General features: G+C 44.8%; 1 non-coding gene across 1 annotated transcript; it reads left to right on the top strand.

Annotated features, from left to right (window-relative positions):
- Positions 1 to 11,481: 11,481 nt before the first annotated feature.
- LOC146822120 (signal recognition particle RNA) lies at positions 11,482 to 11,778 on the top strand. Its single transcript, XR_014964984.1, has one exon.
- The last annotated feature ends 7,038 nt before the right edge of the window (positions 11,779 to 18,816 follow it).

The following is an 18,816-nucleotide window of genomic DNA, read 5'->3' as shown; positions in this document are numbered from 1 at the left end:
TCTGTCAACCCTAACAACATCAATATTCTCCCTCTTGGTTATTTCTACCAACCACCAACATACTTTAAATTCTGCTGGCCTCCATTTGAAGGAGGAGATTTTATAGGGAATAGGGAGTCTAGATTTCGGATTCCAGTGAGTAATTGCTTTGATGCTTTGAACCTACTGGAAGATGTTGATTGACTGGCTTTGGGGCCACATGTCCAACCCAACCCCGTACCTGGTCGTTCCGAAAGTAAGAGTAAGTCCGGACTGACCAGGGTAGGAAATAACTGCCCTTTTAGCTCCATTAATGGTTGCCACAGGGATGAGGACTCAGGCACGAGAGCTTTAATTGAGTAAATACTTCCCAACCTTGTGGGCTGTCCAAACGTATCTCAGTTACATCGCGATGTAGCTGAGGATCCACTAGGGGTAGCAATTCCCACTATTGCCTTAGATAGCGGCAAATCAGCTCTTTGTTATATTGCTTCATGGAACATTGCGGGCATTCGTTCCAAGCTAAGCAATCATTTGTGGTGGGACTTTGTTTTACAAATTGATATTTTATGTTTTCAAGAAACATGGTCGAAAGAGGCGGTCCATATGAATGGGTATAGGACCTATCATACCCCAGCAATAGACGGTTTGAGTGGGAGGGCCAAGGGTGGTCTTTGCACTTATATATGAAGTGCTTTGAAGATAAAGGAAATAACGATGTGTGCTAACGATCCCTATTATCAAATATTTATATATGTGATTTTAATTGTGCACTATGTGCCAACGCTGAGGACAATTTATGCAGGATCTCAATTAAAGAGGGGGTATGTTCATCCCATTTTCGGCATTCTGCCCTAGGGGAACAACTAAATGAATTGATTTTTTCCCATGACTTGGGTTTTGTCAACGATTTGTGTCCAGTACCTGTCTCCATGCCCTAGACTTTTAGTGGTAGGGGCCTATTTTCCACCATAGACTATGTTTTAATGTCAAGTAACTATGCGCATAGTCTCTACTCATTTTATGTCTCAGAGATCTCCCTCAGAGATCACTTTCCTCTGTGCTTGTCAATTATGCTAACCTCAGGTAAAATGGTTAAACCAAGCACAAATGATCAGTTGTTAGAAAATATAGCTATTGGGAGTGTAAACGGTTTTTCTCTGCGCTGGTCCATGGTAGATCAGGCAGCGATAATTAAGACAGTGGTGGATAGATGTAAACTTGCCATTGGGACATGTGTGTCCGAAACAGCCGCCCCAGATAATATTTTAGCCTCATTCCTGGTGATATCCCAAACTATAAACAAATCCCTCCTCAGACGTAAAAATAGTAATCAACATGTGAGTGGATGGTTTGACTCCAGGTGTACACAAGCATATTCTCACCTAAAAAGGGAGTTACACAAATCCCCTAGAAACCTGGGCGATCTGAGGACTGCTAGATGGGATTACAAAGAAGCAATTAAGGCTAGGAAAAACACCTTTAAGAAGGCATGGGAGGCATTACACACAGCCTCAGTGGCGAATGATAGTCTGGCATTTTGGAAGGCTGTTAAAACACCTTTTCTCTCATCTGAGGCTGGCCCAACCATTGAAATAGCTATTAGTGAGGATCAGTGGATTGAGCACTTTTCAAGAGTATATAATGGTGAGGGAAATCCTGACATGACGGGTAGTAATGCTCAGGAGGACTATAACTTGAACTTACCTCATCTTTACCATGACCTGTTGCTCACTCTAGCTGAAGTGGAGCGGGCACTATCCAAAAGTCAGGGAGGGAAAGCCCCTGGACCAGATGGTTTCCCCGTAGATTTGCTTAAATCAAATATTTCTCTGTGGGGGCCCATCATAGCCCAGGTGATTACTGCCAGCTGTAGCATCTCTTTTTTACCTACCTGGATTGAATCTACCATTGTGCCCATTTTTAACAAGCATTTGCAATGCATTAGGTCTCGCATTTGTTGTAGTTGTAACTATTTGCATTGTAAATGGCAATGTTTTTTATTTATGCTTTTTAAGTGGAGTGATAACTTAAAGAAAAAGTGCACACTATACCATAATATAAGCTTTTATAGCAACTGTACAGTAAAGCTATGGCTATGTTAACGCAATGGGAATTGCATGCTGCACTAGCACTAACGTATATCAGATGGTTCCCAATTGGGCCACCTTACATGGGGTGAACATATCGTAAACACAGCTCACTACACTGACATTGAAGACCTCAATCCCACATTATCAAAAATGATCCTCAGTTAAGAAATGTGTCCCAGTGGCCAAACATGCATTAAAAAAAGGAAACCAGTGTGGTATGCTTATCAAAACTGACTTTTCTAGCGAACAGTGTGAAATGCATTCTGCTTCACTTTTCCACTCCAACGATGGGGCGAGTTTAAAAAAAAGAAAAAAGTGAAAGTGAAACTGCATGCTGGCTTGCGAGGATGGAAGGGGGACAGGAGATGTGCACACCTCACAAGCGCGTACACAGGCTCTAATCCGCCAAAAACCTGCGCGTGCCCATCTCCTGTCCCACTTCCGAGGCAAGTCAGCAACAATAGATCTCGCTGGTGACAGCGCTTCGCGCTGCGTTCGCCAGGCGAGACCTAAAAAGGACATTCGCTTCAGCTAAGTGAAGGCGCAAGAAATAAAACCACATCATTCATTGATAAATAACCTCCGATTGCCCGAAATTCAATGTTCACTTCACCTTGAAACTATGCTCCATTATATACAAGGTTGCATTATGGGGGGTCAACCTGAAAAGGTAACTCTGCATCACTAGTGGATTATACAGCAAAGTTCATAACTGCTGGTGAATCATGTAATACCAAGAAAAGCACATCATGCTGGAGATTTGAACTCCGAATCAGATCTTCGTTTGTGCTACCAAAGAACATGGATCTGACTCCCAGAAATCACAGGCTTTCTCGCACACTTCTAGCAGCGCACAAAACCCTCACATGTATCTCTTCTCTACTTACTCCCATGCTTCTCAACCAACTATGGCTCCTCTCTAAGGTATCAGATGATCTCTTTCTTAAAGTATTATCAAATCTACAAATGTGAGTCAGCGTATTATTTAATGATGATTCGAGCCACTATCCATGTGACATGGCCCATACAGCAACATACCTGGCTCTTCTCCTGTCAGATCCGGACTGTCAGGCCCACAGCACTAGCCCATACCCCACCATCAGTCCCTGTTATTCTTCTCAACCAGCAGCCCAGTGGCACGACGCAATGCTGTTTTCCTGAATAAACTGGGAACTATCATATGACAAATCACAACTGTTCAAGTAAAACTCGCATCTATACATCGGTACTGACCTCAGTTTCAACTTGCACTCTAAGGATCTTCTCGTTTTCCTATTACTTAAGTCTGACTGTGCGATCCCATGTTTCACTCTTCCTTTTGTGTCTCTCCTCCAGATCACCACTCCCTTACCTTTCCTTGCTTGAATCCCACATCTTCCACTGACCACCTCTTATCCGAGCCTTCCGCCCTACTCACTATGCCTATTATCAAGGAAGTTAGCACCCATACGTAGTATTTACATGCGAACTCTCACTGAACCTACATCCCTTGTTCACTGTAACCCCTCTTATGAACAATTGCATCTCTACTCCTCTCCACTGCAGCCCCAGCTCAATTCCTCGCAGTATCCCCAGACCCGCCACTTCACTGAAACCGCCGTTCACTCTGTCCACTCTTTCTTACTATTCGGGGTTTATGGCTTATCCTCAGGCGGCTCCTCCGATGTTCAGGCTACTGCTGCTCCTGTGGCTACTTCCGGTCTCTGACACTCCTCAGGTGGCACATCCGGTCTCTGACGACACATCCACCTTCCGGAGGTGGCTGATCCGGGATGGGCCGCTTCCGGTGAGAGCCCCGAGCCGCTTTAAGTTCCAAGCACCCAGTCAGCCTTCCGGAGAGTGTCTCATGTTAGACAACGGAGAAAAAAAACCTGCAACCCGGAGCGTAGCATTACGTAATGCAGAGACTATCTTTGTATGGGACAACACATTTAGTTTATGTCCCCCCCTAACCTGACAACAGACGGTGTAATTATTACGAATTACGATCCGGACATGTTAAATTTGAACGACTTCTCACAGACTAAAACTTTTTCGAGCACACCCGTCTTAAATGTACAATTTCGGATAATAACATTTACGCTGAAGAAGGAATCAACATCACAACCCTTTGAAGGACAAGCGCTCGCCATGACGTTTTTCGTTCGTACATTTTTCTCTTTTAGAGCCGTCCCAGTTGGACTGGCTCACCTGACTTCCTTTTGTGCTAAAAGGTTTCTTATCTTTATGGGGCCATGTATTTGTCCCCATAAAGATAACAAACCTTTTACGCCAGCAGTACGTCAGGGCAGCCAGTCCAACTGGTACGGCTCTAAAAGAGAAAAGTGTACGTCACTGGAAGCTCTTTTCCAATGGCTGGCCACCGTTTACCATAAACGGTGACGCCAGCCAATGGAAAAGAGGGGGGGGGGGGCTTAAACCCCGCTAGTGAAAGCTACCCTAAATCATTAAATCTCGCCAGCGAGACTGCATATGTCTGCACAGCCTACACCGGGCGAGACCTAAAAAGGGGGATAGGCAGGATACGGGATGTTACAGGCCTATTTCTTTACTTGATGCAGTAACAAAAGTAACAGGGAGAATAATTTTGGAACGCCTCCAGGATTGGGCCGAGGAAAACTCTGTCCTGTCTGACCTGCAATACGGTTTCCGTGCTGGTCTCGGAACGATAGAGCAGGGCTTAAATCTGTCAATCCTGGTGGGGCAGGAGGGCAAAGCAGAGGAATCTATTTTTAGCTTTTGTGGAGCTCACAGCCGCATTTGACTGTGTGATTCACATTAAACTCTGGTCTATTTTAGAGGACATGGGGGTTGAGGTTCAGATTATTTATTTTCTTAAGCATTTGTATAGTGATGCCAAGGCACGTGTGCGCGGTGAATTGAAGGGTGAGTGTTCGGCTGCATTCCCGATCAAGAGCGGAGTCAGGCAAGGCTGTGTTCTGGCTCTGTTTCTTTTTAATCTTTACATTAATGGTCTGGGGGATGCCCTTCTTGAAGACAATAAAGATTTTCCACAAGTGGGAGGACGTCCAACACCAGCGCTACTATATGCGGACGACGCAGTGTTGATGTCCCGTACACAGGTTGGCCTTCAGAGGGTGTTAGGTAGCTTCTCTCAATTTATGAAAAATCTTGGCCTGAGAGTAAACTCCTCTTAGACCTTTATCATGCGCTGCGGCCTTGCTATCAAGAAACCTAAAGACATGTTTGTTGCAGGGCAGAAGATCGGGGCAACTAAAAAGTTCCCATACTTGGGAATTCTTTTTGCCCACAATGACACCTGGGTAAGCAGTTTCAGCAAAAAAGTTGGTACTCCTAAGAACAACAACAGCCCTAACTACCTTTGCTGGAAAGCTGGGAAAAAGACCACCAGAGGAGCTTATTAAGATCTATAAGGCAAAGTGTGTTTCATCTGCAGTATATGGGGCAGGAACCTGGGGGTTCACTGATCTGCTATCAATCCAACGAATAGAAAATTCCTTCCTAAGATATATTTTATCAGTCCCGATTGGCACCTCATCATGTATATGTCACGCGGAGTTGGGACTCCCCTTCATCTCTAATTTAATAAAGCTTGAGCCTGTAATTATTTGGCATAGGCTATGGACCAAAGAAGAGGCCAGGTTAAACAGGGATATATTATTAGATGTGTTAAAATTGGAAGGGGTTTTGAAAATTCCATGGATAAAATATGTTGGTAACTTTTAAAAGACCTTGGTCGTCTAGAGTACTTTACTAACCCCCTAACAATTCAGCAAATACCAAGGAAAGAATTGAGAAAGGAGGGTCTTTTGTTGTTGGATTTCATCAGAATGTCATCTGAAATATTAAAACCTACTGTACTTCATAACCAGTTGATTTGAACTACTTTTAACATTCAACCCTATTTAACTTTTGTACCTGGAGTTTATGATAGATTTTTATTAAATAGATTTAGGCTGGAGGTATTTCATAGACTAGTTACCTTGCCTAAAATGAACGATTGGTCTCAACATCTCCTTCTTTGCCCTTGTGACAATAACTCCAATCAATCTACGATTCATGTAATGTTGTTTTGTAAATTTTATACTCACTTAAGGAGACTGTACTTGGCATCAGTTTTAAAAATGTTTGGGCTTCGCCAATGTCGGCCTTCTTTACTCGCATTACAACAGCTTGAAAATGCGCACAGCACTTTTAGAAATTTGAAGAAAGTCTTGCGACATAGGAATTGTTTGTCCACTTAATCCTTTTTTTTGGATAAAGTACATGTGAGTTTAATAGCGTTTTAACTTTACAATGTATTATGTATCCTGTTTATATTGAGATGATACTCTTATTATTTTTGACTATGTATTGATGTGTTTTTTATACTGGTATGATATTTTTAATATTGTAAATCATGCATTGACGTGTTTTTTTCCTATGTGCTTTTATGATTGTCTTATGTAGCAATCCAATAAAGCTTTCTTAACTGACTGATTGAATGTAAAACATGTGCACAATGTGCTCGCAATTGTAGCTTTAGTGGCTGAATATTTGCAATCACAAATAAATCCCACTCACTACTGGCGTCCCGCACCCCATGGATTACTCTCTAGTATTAATCTTTCTCCTATTTTCTATTCCCCAGCCTTGTCCTGCCCTCCCCTCTTTATATGTGTGCACTCTACAGGCAAGACAGTTGCCTGTGACCCTGCTGAGTGAGAGAAATCGAATGGTGCAGTATACAGGAGCTGGGCAGAGACATAAAGAGAGCAGTATAGCAAGCAACATGAAGTAGCGAGAGAAGGGGGTGGGGATAGAGATGATGAAAAATGAGAGGCTGGGAGAAAAGTTGAGTATTTATTTTTTTAGAGTTTTATATAGCGCGAACTAGACTCGAGACATCGGGTATCAGAGTGCTTTACATGAGCACCAGTTTCGTTACAGATGGACACATTCATTTTTTTGTGATTTTTTTTCTTAGGCACGGGGAGATTAAGTGATTTGCCCAGAATCACAGGATATTCAGTGTCTTTAATGAGACTCGAACCCGGTTCCCCAACTTTGAGGTCGACCGCTCTAGCCGCAAGGCTTCATCCTCTCCCTTTACATAAAGTAATAAATAGAAATAAGTGAAGTAGGTAGACGGAGACACAAGAAGTGGTAGGAAGATGTGGGCAGAGAAATAGGTAACTTTTAAGAGAGATAGAGAGAGACAGAGGAAAGATATGTAGAGAAAGGTAGAGGAGTACAGTAATTAAGGGGAATGGGTGAAGAGAGAGGTACTGTAGAAAAATAGGTGAATTTGGAGAGGGAAAGGTACTGTAGAAAAATAGGTACATTTAGAGAGGGAAAATCAGCAGGAGGCAGATGTAGACAGAAAGCCTTCAGGAATAACAAGGCAATGTAAGGTAGGGAGAGTGCAAAATGAGGAGATGTATACAAACGGCAGTAGTGGGGAAGAGAGAAAGGTCGAGGCAGGGGTGAAGGGTAGAAAGGGAATGTGGTGTAGCACGAAAAGAAGAAGTTGAGAGACAGACATGAAATAGAGAAAGCGATGCAAGAGTTATAAAGAGGTAGAGAATTATGAGATAGAAAAAGGGCAAGCGATGGTGAGGTAGAGAGATCTATAACGAAAGATATTGAGTGAGCTAGTTGAGGTGGAGGGGGTGGGGCTGCAATGGATGAGGACAAGAGATAGATATGTGTTTATGTGCAAGAAAGAGAAGCAGAGGCAGTAACAATAGAGAAACGATATGTAGAGAGATGAAGCAAAGGGAACAGAGGTTCTAGAAGCCCAATCACTCAACCTCCAGGCCGATAAGCGTAGCTGGCTCTGAACACCTAGTGAGAGACATGGATACCTCAGAGGAGAGGGAACCAGGCCGATAAGCGTCGCTGGCTCTGAACACCTAGTGAGAGATATGGATACCTCAGAGGAGAGGAAACCAGGCCGATAAGCGTAGCTGGCTCTGAACACCTAGTGAGAGACATGGATACCTCAGAGGAGAGGGAACCAGGCCGATAAGCGTCGCTGGCTCTGAACACCTAGTGAGAGACATGGATACCTCAGAGGAGAGGGAACCAGGCCGATAAGCGTCGCTGGCTCTGAACACCTAGTGAGAGACATGGATACCTCCGAGGAGAGGGAACCAGGCCGATAAGCGTAGCTGGCTCTGAACACCTAGTGAGAGACATGGATACCTCAGAGGAGAGGGAACCAGGCCGATAAGCGTCGCTGGCTCTGAACACCTAGTGAGAGACATGGATACCTCAGAGGAGAGGGAACCAGGCCGATAAGCGTCGCTGGCTCTGAACACCTAGTGAGAGACATGGATACCTCAGAGGAGAGGGAACCAGGCCGATAAGCGTCGCTGGCTCTGAACACCTAGTGAGAGACATGGATACCTCAGAGGAGAGGGAACCAGGCCGATAAGCGTCGCTGGCTCTGAACACCTAGTGAGAGACATGGATACCTCAGAGGAGAGGGAACCAGGCCGATAAGCGTCGCTGGCTCTGAACACCTAGTGAGAGGCATGGATACCTCAGAGGAGAGGGAACCAGGCCGATAAGCGTCGCTGGCTCTGAACACCTAGTGAGAGACATGGATACCTCAGAGGAGAGGGAACCAGGCCGATAAGCGTCGCTGGCTCTGAGCACCTAGTGAGAGACGTGGATACCTCAGAGGAGAGGGAACCAGGCCGATAAGCGTCGCTGGCTCTGAACACCTAGTGAGAGACATGGATACCTCAGAGGAGAGGGAACCAGGCCGATAAGCGTCGCTGGCTCTGAACACCTAGTGAGAGACATGGATACCTCAGAGGAGAGGGAACCAGGCCAATAAGCGTCGCTGGCTCTGAACACCTAGTGAGAGACGTGGATACCTCAGAGGAGAGGGAATCATTGGAAATGCCGCACTTGGACAATTCATCATCCATTGAAGAAGAGGACACAAAGAAGAGCCGGACCATAGTGGAGCTAACAGAATCCTAGCGCTTCTCCTCTTTTTATATGTGCCAGGAGCCTCGCGATCCGAGGAAATGGGGTAAATACATACAGAAGATCTTTTGATGAAGGACAGGAAACAGCATTTCCCGCCCAAATGTCCAACATCTGATACCTGGAACAAAATAGTAGAGTCATGATGTTCCCCTGATCTGCAAAGAGATCCAAAATTGGAATCATCCACTTCTTGCATAGAATTGAAAGGGGATGAGGATCCTGAGAATAATCCTGTGAAGTTGGGAGGACCCTGCTAACCTGTCCACCTCTACACTGTCTATTTCCTAAATATGAAGTGCATTCAGAGAGGTCAGAGATTTCTTTTCCCAAAGAAATATCAAATTTGCTATCCTTGCAGGAGACTGAGAGCGGGTCCCCCCGCTTGTCGATGTAATATATTGCAGTCACAATGTCCGCTCCGACCAAAACACCTCTCCCCATCAGGAAAGGAGCGATTCCCCATAAGCTAGACAAATAGTCTTCATTTCTTTCCAATTTTAGGAATGTCTCTTTTCTTGTAATGTCCAATGACTCTGCATGAGTCTCTCTTTCAATCAATCAATCAACAAATATTTATTTGGATAAAAAAAAATATGCATAAAAGAGTCACACAGATAAAAGTATACAAAGATCTTAATAAAACATTCATATTTAAAAATAGATGAAAAAAATCATCTATAATGGCCTCAGGACATAGACAGATTAAATGTGCAAAACACAGAACACCAGACACAGAGCTAGGAATCAACTCAATAGCCAACAAGTGAGAAACGGCACCTGTAGCATCAGGTAGAGGATAATTCATTGACATATATTATCACTGTTAAGGGTATAATATTCATGCTACTTGTTTTCATATATTAAGACACTCAGGTACAGGAGCTGCTCCCTTCTTTGGATGGCATAAGAAACGTAAATAGAAACTCTATAGCATAAATTCACATTATCAAGGTTATAGATGAAATTAAAAGCATCTTTATGATAAATATTTTTTTCTTTTAAAAACAATGGCTGCACTGTTTGTTTCCTCAGATCCCTATCAACATTACAAAAAAGAATAAAATGCCCTGTGGACTGGTTGGACTTGCCATCGCATGGGCATTTGGGTAACTGTTGGGGACAAAAGCCTATCTTGGGAAAAGCAACAAAAAGTGCAGTGTGCCTACTCGCAGTCTAGTTATGTAGAATCTATGTTGGATGTTTGATACTAAGATAAGGTAGCTCTGGGCACTTGGTTGTATGGGACCTGAGAAGCACATGGATGCAGTAGGTTTAAAACATTCTATTTTCCCTGTCAGCCATTCTTTTCCCAATTAGAATAGTTTTGAAATCTTTCTTACTAAAATGTAACACTCCAACCGGATCTTCAATGTTCAATTTCCCATCCACCTCTTATAGCTGGCAGTTTACATACACCGCAACAAATGATGGACGGAATGCTGAATGACACTGTTCTGCATTCTGTCCATCAATTATTCTTTTTGCAGTTTACATACACCAGCCATGGTATTCTTGCTCTATGATCCAAAGTTAGACAGTCTGTCATCATCTCTTTGGTAAACTTAGTGCCATCTTTACCCCTTATATTATGCCAAAGTGTGATGGGACTTGTCTGCAAGCCGTCCTCTAGACAGGGGACCGCTAATTCCTTGGGAGCTATCTAAGAGGAGGTTGAACAGGGCTGTGCAAATAATCTACATAGGAAAAGGTTTTCCTGGATCTGTAACAATTTACAGCTTGTCAGGCCCCACAGAGAGGCTCCATAATTGACACTAGGTATACATTTACTTTTGTATATGGCCAGCTGCTCTCTAATTGCTTGTCCCCAATTTTAGATTAGTGGAGAAGTGTAGCTCACTGGTTAGAGGAGGCATACCCTGAAGCAGAGGTCAGACCCGGGACCAGGGTTCAATTCCTGACGCGGCAGGGTCCGGAGCCCAATTGTCCACGGACTCGATAATTCTCGCTTCGGTGCCCACTCTAAGCACGAGTTCACACTATGCAGCTCTGGGCAACAAGCTTGCTTAATCTCCACAACGGCCCCCCCGCGGCGGGATGCCTGGCTTTCACCTTGGGGATGCCCAGTATGGGTTATCTCACAGGGAAAAACCAGGACGGGTTCCCAATGCAAGCGCCAAGATGCCCAAGGGTAAGTTGAGCGCTATATAAGAACACATAATAATAATAATAGATGCAAACCTAAAAAGGGCTTAAGAGGATATAATAAATTGCAACTTTGCTGCTTCCACATGTGTCCTCATTGGCCATTGCTAGAAAAATTCACACGTAGGTATGTAACACTTTCTGTTGCACCAAGTGCTTCTCCCTTGATATGATGGGTTTTCTTTTTGGGTCTCCTTTTCCCATGCGTTGTGGTGAAGGTTTTCTTTAAATTGATTTCCTTGTCTTCCATACACATAGTGAAACCATCGGCGTCTCTCGTTCAAGACATGGTGGTGTGTGTCTGTTGTCCTAGCTACTTGGGAGGATGAGGCTGGTGGATTGCCTGAGCTCCGGGGTTGTGGGCTGCACTCAGCTCGATTGATCAGGTGTCCATGCAGAAGTTGTGCATCAATATAGTGTTCTGGAGGGAACTATAGAACTCCAGGTTGTGTAATGACAGGTGCACCAAACCAGGCTGGAAACAGAGCAGGCCAAAGCTTCTGTGCCTATCAGTAGCGGGACAGCACTTGTGAGCAGTGGGTGTAAAACAGCCTGAGCAAAATAGTGAGTCTCTCTTTCAAGACTGCACCCCAAGCCATACCACTGGCATGAGTTGTAATGATCATCTGGGGCACAATGAACAGCGACACAACTCTCCGTGAATGCTGAACATTCAGCCACCATGCCAGCTCATATGTAATGCTCAGTCACAAGCATATGGTGCTCTCAAAGTTCTGAAGGTCAGATTCAAGACTGATAGAACAAAACCTATTTCTGTACCCAGAAGAAACCTGAACCACAGGACTATCTCCTGTACCACTGTCATGCCCCTTAGAGATTGAAAACAAGAAATAACAGCTCCAGCTCCTGACTTAGAGGCAAGATAAGACCTGCTCTCACTTTTACAATTATCCCGGGGAGAGAATTAGACCCAGGTCTGCCCGAAACCTGCCTCTAATGACCGCTAGATCCTGAACTAGATTCAACTGCGATTTCTTCGAATTTATAAGAAGACAATGATCCTGAATGACGAAGATGACCTTTTTCACATCTTCCAAACTTTACCTCTTCAAACTGTATGAATCAGCCAATTGTCAAGGTATGGGTGCAAAATGATTTCAGTCTTGTGAAACTGTGCATCCAAGGGCACCAGTATCTAATATCCTGTGCACAGAAATTATAGACAACCGTGACATTGGATGAGCAAACTGTGTTACAGATTGAGTCAGAGGAACATGAAGTAACAACAGTGAGGCTCCATAAACAGCAGCAGCGATGGTGATGATGGGCAACTACATTGCCCCACAAAGATTTCAGTGGAGGATGAGCAGCTGGATGAACTCCCAAAAACCTACAGGGACCAAAGGTGGATATTCCAGCAGAATATTAAACACAAATGTTACATGACATGCATCGCAACAAAACATAGGCCTCACTACCAGTGTCAAGATCTTGTGAAAGCTTAGCGTTCAGTGTTCATGCAGACTGGAGAGCAGATCTAGCCTCAGGTAGAAGACTGTAGTAGAACAACAATACTGTTCAGTAAGATAGAGTGAAGTCATGCAACATCATGTGTCATTTGCGCTGTCTCTGTGAGACATGTTGTATACACTTTGTGGGCTTACAGCCAGCCCATAGCCTTTTTATTCGTTGCTTCGATCGATTGTCCTTTAAAAAGGCTGGCTTCCTAGTGGTTAATATTTGCTCTTTGTCCCTCCTTTTTGCATTTTGTTTCCTCCCACAGAGTACTGCCAAAGTACTGGTTTCATTACACTTTGGTACCTATCTGTTTGTTTTTCGGCACTATTTTTTTCTTTGTTTTCTGCTTGTGTTTGGCGAAGCTGCCCTTTTGGTGGGTTCCTCGTTGGGAGCGCCCTAGTTTCCATTTGCTACAGCGGCAACATAGTAAACAGTGCTGTAAAACATGTTCTTATCTCGTCAAATTTGTGGAGCATTCAAAGATCGGGATCAAATGACAGACACTGTTTTCACAGTACGCCTGTTCCATGCCCCCACCCCCTCCCTGATCGCTACTTGCTGCCTCCGTTAAATCGTTACTCACCGCAGCCCTCTGCTGAGAATGCTTGCCTGAATCACCCTGTCCCTGGCAGGCTCGACTCTCTGGGGGAAACTTTCCTGCCATGGACTATACTGATTCATAGAAGGTAAAACACTTGTCTCATGATTCTCCAGGTAATACAAACTGTTTGATCTTTGCACTCACGCTATGATGTCAATAGAGGCCCCCAGTTTAATAAGAGTGCCGCCGATGAAGCATTTCCATCCAGCATGAGGCATTTCCATCCAGTATCCGCAACTCATGCATTATGCAGTTTATCTGCTGCATTTAACACAACTAAACAGATAAGGTGTCTGATATGATCAATTGAATTAACCAAGACTCCTCCAGCTTACAACGCGCCGTGTGTGATGATGTCACTTGTCCCGGCATCATGGGACATGTTGTTCTGGGGCTGCCGACACTACCCAGAGAGAGGTTGTTTTAGATTCTCGAGCGGCCACTTTCAAATAGACCATGTCCTCCATTCACCGATAATATTCGGAGGATGCACACAATTGCCAACCTGTAGAGCTTGTGCAAAATGCAAATTTAACAATTTATCAGGTTAACACCTTCCATTGCATTACCTGCTTGAAGACAATCTCAATTTGTAGTACCAAGAGCTTACCAACTACATTGTTATTATCAATCATATCCTATTACAACACCGTTCCTGATCTTTCAGTTTTGACGTTTGCCTCTCTGTTTCAAAGCGTTCCATTTAACTTTGATTTGGCCTCTATGGGTTGCCTCCTTATTGTGTTTCATTTAGTTTCCTCGGTTATGGTAATTTCAAAGTTTACTGTGGCATTTGCACAGTCATTTACTTATAGGGAAAAAGTCAAACAAATGTAAATACTTCAAAACAACATTGATACATCACAGCTTTAAAATTGTGAATCACCATTCAATGGGTGAAAGTATTGGATGTGTATTGTCGTGGCAAAATTCCATTAACGTTCTTTTAACCTGTCTATATGCCATTATAAACATTTTAGTGTTAGGCCGGTCCCACGCACAGATAGTGGACAAGTATTTACAGCAAGGGCCGTGCTTAGAGGAGCTGAGATTCCGCAGGAGACCAGAGTCCTCTGATCTCCACCTCTCCCAAATGGTCACCCCAACCCAGAAGTGATGCATCTGTCACCACTATGAGCTCTGGGTGGGGAAGAAAAAGGGGTCTGCTGCTGACCCAATCGCAGTTCTTCAACCACCACTGCAGATCTTTGGCAGTTCCCTCCGCTATCTAGACCAGTTTGGAGAGGTTACCCTGATGCTGCGCTCACTGGGACTTAAGACCCCACTGCAGAGCCCGCATATGCCAACATGCATGTTTTACCAGCAGGATGCAAGAGGCCTCCGCAGATGGGCTGTAATGACCGCCATCTCCTTGGTGAACATACAAGGGACGCTGGTAAGAGCAAAGGGGAGCACAGCGAATTGATAATGCTCGTGTTCCACTATGAACAGCAGGTAACGTCTGTGGGCAGGCAGGGCAGCGATATGAAAGTAGGTGTTCTGTAAGTCCAGCGCTACCATCCACTCTCCAGGGTCGAGGGCAGATAGAACTTGTGCCAGAGTGAGCATCTTAAATTTCTCATTTTTCAGGAAGTTATTGAGAGAGCATAGGTCTAGTATAGAGAGGTGGCTTCCATCATTTTCCAATGTCAGAAAGTATTAGTATTAGCAACCACAACCTACTTCTGAGGCAGGCACCCTGTTGACAGCTCCATTGGCCAGAAGAGTCGGCACTTCCTTTCGCAAGAGCGAAAGGTGGTCTCCTCCATCAGCCGATTGGAGGATGATGGCAAAGGTATGGAGTGTGTTGGAAAGGTAGGGTGTAACACCACTGGACAATCTGAAGCACCCACTTGTCTGATGTTATTTCCCGCCATAGTGACAGGTGGTGCTGAATTCAGCCACCAACTTGGTACCTGATGGTGTGAGGGCATATTAAAGAGGCTTTGAGGCTGCCCGGGGTGGGGGTAGATTGAGGAGACCTCTGGCAGGTTCCCACAAACCATATGGTAGCCATGTCCGCGGCCACGAAAGGACAGAGGTGCCTACTGGCCAAGGGAAAAATGAATGCATCTGATAGCCCCTTCTGTAGCCACAGAAGGCGGTATGTGACTGTCTTGGGGCCATGGTGAGCCACAATGACCTAGCAGTGGCCCTACTATCCTTGAAACGTTCAAGCGCGGAATCCTTCTTGTCGCCAAAAAGGCAAGTAACATCAAAGGGTATGACCAGAAGGGATTCCTGGACATCTCCCAAAAAGCCAGTAGTTCTCAGCCAGGCGATGACATCAAAGAACCACTATGGAAGAAATGGCTCTACACAGCATATGGCCTCCTCAGAGACCATGGGCAGCACTTGCACAGCCGTATCCCATACAGTATGCGAATAGCTGTTCTCTGATTGTAGTGCAAGGCTGGTGATGACAAAATACTCTTTCCAGAGATATTGCACCTCTTGGACTCCCTATCTAGGGGTGTGGTAGGGAACAGCCTAGGATTAAATTTGGAGGTGGAGGCCTGGGCCGCCAGGCTTTCAGGGGTGGGATGCTGGGTGAGGAAGGCTGGGTCCCTGGGAGTGAGCGATGGTGGCGTGTGATGGTCCTGCGCACAAGAGTACCTATGCAGGGTTTGTACCAGTCCCTGAGCAGGACATCATTGAGGGCTTCATGTTATGTTATGTTATGTTATTTTAAACTTGTAAGGCACACAGCTACCCAAAGGTTTCCCGCCATCACCTGTCAGGAACAAAAAAGGGGAGAAGAAAATCTATTGATTAAACAGCCAAGTTTTTACACCCTTTCGAAAATTCCCATAAACTGTTTCATTTCGAAGTGACAAAGGGTGGGAATTCCACATAGAGGGGCCCGAGGTAAGAAAAGGACCGACCACCCCTTCGCAGCAGTCTAGTCCTAAGAACCACAAATTTAGCCTGAGTGGATTAGCGAAGAAGACGAGAAGGTAAGTAAGGGAGAGCTAAAGCATTTATGTACTGCGGTGCTTTGCCAGTTTTGATCTTAAACATATAGTTCAGGGTTTTGAATTCAATGCGATTCTCCACCCTGGCCAGTGAAGGCCCCTGAGATATCCTGAGATGGAAGCCATTCTGGGGGCCTGGCAAAGCAACCTGGCGGCCGCATTCTGCACCACTTGCTGTTTGCTTATCACATCCTTATTGACTCCTAAATACAGGATGTTGCCATAATCCAGTCTAGAAGTGATAAGAACTTGAACCACAGTTATTTGAGTGGGACCAGGCAACATCCAGAGGATTTGTTTGAGCCATTTAAGGATGGTAGAACATGTTGAGGCCACCTTCACCACCTGTTGCTTCATTGATAGATGTTCATCAATGATAAAGCCTAAATTGCGGACCTGATGCGTAGGCTGGGTAGAGTACCAATTTCAGTAGGCCAGTGTTGAGGACCCCAGAGATCTTTATTCTTCCCCAAGATTAGCACTTCTGTCTTTTCCCCATTGAGTTTGAGCAGGTTGGCTCGAATCCAACCTGCAATATTCCTCAACCCAGTCTGAAGGGGAGATGACTTTGATGCCCTTTCAGCACTGTGGGAGAAGATAATCTGGGTGTTATCAGCATAGGAGAAAATAGTCAACCCAGCATCTTCCGCAATATCAGCTAAAGGCCTGACATAGATATTAAACAGTAAAGGGCTAAGGATGGAGCCCTGCGGGACCCCATAAGGTGATAAATGAGTTGTAGAGCTGGCCGTAGGGGAAAAGACTTGGAACATACGATCCGTCAAAAAGTCAGCAAGCCAATTGAGTGCAAGGCTGTTGACACCCATAGACTATAGAGCTTTCAATAACATGGTATGAGATACCGTATCGAAAGAGGCACTTAAGTCTAGCAATATAAGGGCCACCGTCTCTTCAGCATCCAAATGGTTACGCAACATTTTGGTCACTCCAAGAAGAGTTGTTTCTATTGAGTAACCTGCTCTAAATCCAGACTGTGAGGAATGTAGACATTTTTGAGAATCCACGAAGTGAGTCGGTTGTAAATTGATGTGTTTTTCCAGGATTTTGAAAAAAAACGGTATTAAGGAAATTGGCCGAAAATTAGACGGTTGCGCCGGATCCGCATTCGCTTTTTTCAAAAGTGGAAGGACCATGGCATGCTTCCATTGCGGTGGAATAACTGCTTCCTGTAAGGAAGTATTAAGTAGCTCCATAATTAACTTCAGAGACAACACCTCCAATTTCTGTAATACGGTTACAGGGAGAGGATCTCTAGGAGAGACAGTTTTCAAACTATCTAGAAGCCGTTTAAAAGATGTTATATCTAGAGGTGACCAATTTTCCAGTTTATTAGTAAGTTCGGCAGTCTGGCTGTCCAGTTGTTCAGTGTTTCTCGGAGTTACCAGCAAGTTCTTATTTTGCTCTATTATATTAACTAGCTCAACATACAGTGGCGAGTTTTTTTTTCTCCACTTTGCTAAGGAAAAACTTAGCAAGCTCCTCACATTGTAATTTAGTGAGCACCGGAGAGGTGGATTGACTGGTTGCACCCGATAATTCTTTGACAAGCTTAAACAAAGTTTTAGAGCTATTCTGCGCGTTAGAGATGGTAAAGCTCACATATTCTGCTCGGGCGGCATTACAGAGTGAATGGTAACCTCTTTTTGCCGTTTTAAATGCGAGTTTAAGTTCAGGTGCATAGTCTTTCCTCCAGCATCTTTCTAATACTTTACATTTACTTTTCTCTAGCTTTAAATGAGAGTAGGGGTTCTGAGCGGGACACCCCAGGTTGAAGCACTTCTGTGAAGGCATTGGTTTTACCTGTCCCGCGGGCAGCATCAGGTCCAGGACCTCAGCCACCCTCCGGACCACCATCGTAAGGGAATCCCCTTCCTCATTAGACAATGTGGGAGGAGCGAGGAAGCCAGTGTCTGGTGAGGCGTTCACACCACTGGCATCATCCAGGTCCTCATACCAATTGTTGTCATCCAGGGACTCCCCTATGGGGTCGAATAATCATAGGTTCCTCAGACTCACTCCATTCATGTTCCTCTGTGGGCCCTTCAGTAAAATAGGGCTTCATCTTCAATTCAAGCCATGTGGGCCTGGTCAGCGCCAGAACCAACGTCATGAATCACCAGTCCGGCTCCATATCGGAGTTGGGAATCAGGAAGGGCACCACTGGAATGGTCCCTGGAGGAGGTCGCAAAGTCATGGCTGGGGTCGTTCTGGATCCACCAACGGATCCTGAGGGTCCAATTGCCTCCAAGGGCAAACCATCCCACAGAAAATAAGTCAGAGTCCCTTCTGAACGTATGCAGCCCAAAGGTCCTTCAGAAGGGTCCAAACACTCAAAAATGAAGCTCATGGCTTCATAAAATTCTCAAAGTTGGGCAAGGGTCGCTCCAACTCTGGGAAACTTGGGGAAGCACATAGCACACCCTGGGTCTAGTGCAGGCACTAGATGTATATTATGTTAGGGGGGCCTGGACTGGTGGCGTTGTTCTTGCGCCTTGTCCGATTAATGGAACTAGGGCAAAGAAGTTGAAGAATGCTTGGA

This window comes from Triturus cristatus, chromosome 6 (assembly GCF_964204655.1).
Source record: "Triturus cristatus chromosome 6, aTriCri1.1, whole genome shotgun sequence".
Lineage (NCBI taxonomy): Eukaryota > Metazoa > Chordata > Amphibia > Caudata > Salamandridae > Triturus > Triturus cristatus.
Note: the sequence above shows the minus strand (reverse complement) of the source record. Positions and strands in the feature narration are given on the sequence as shown.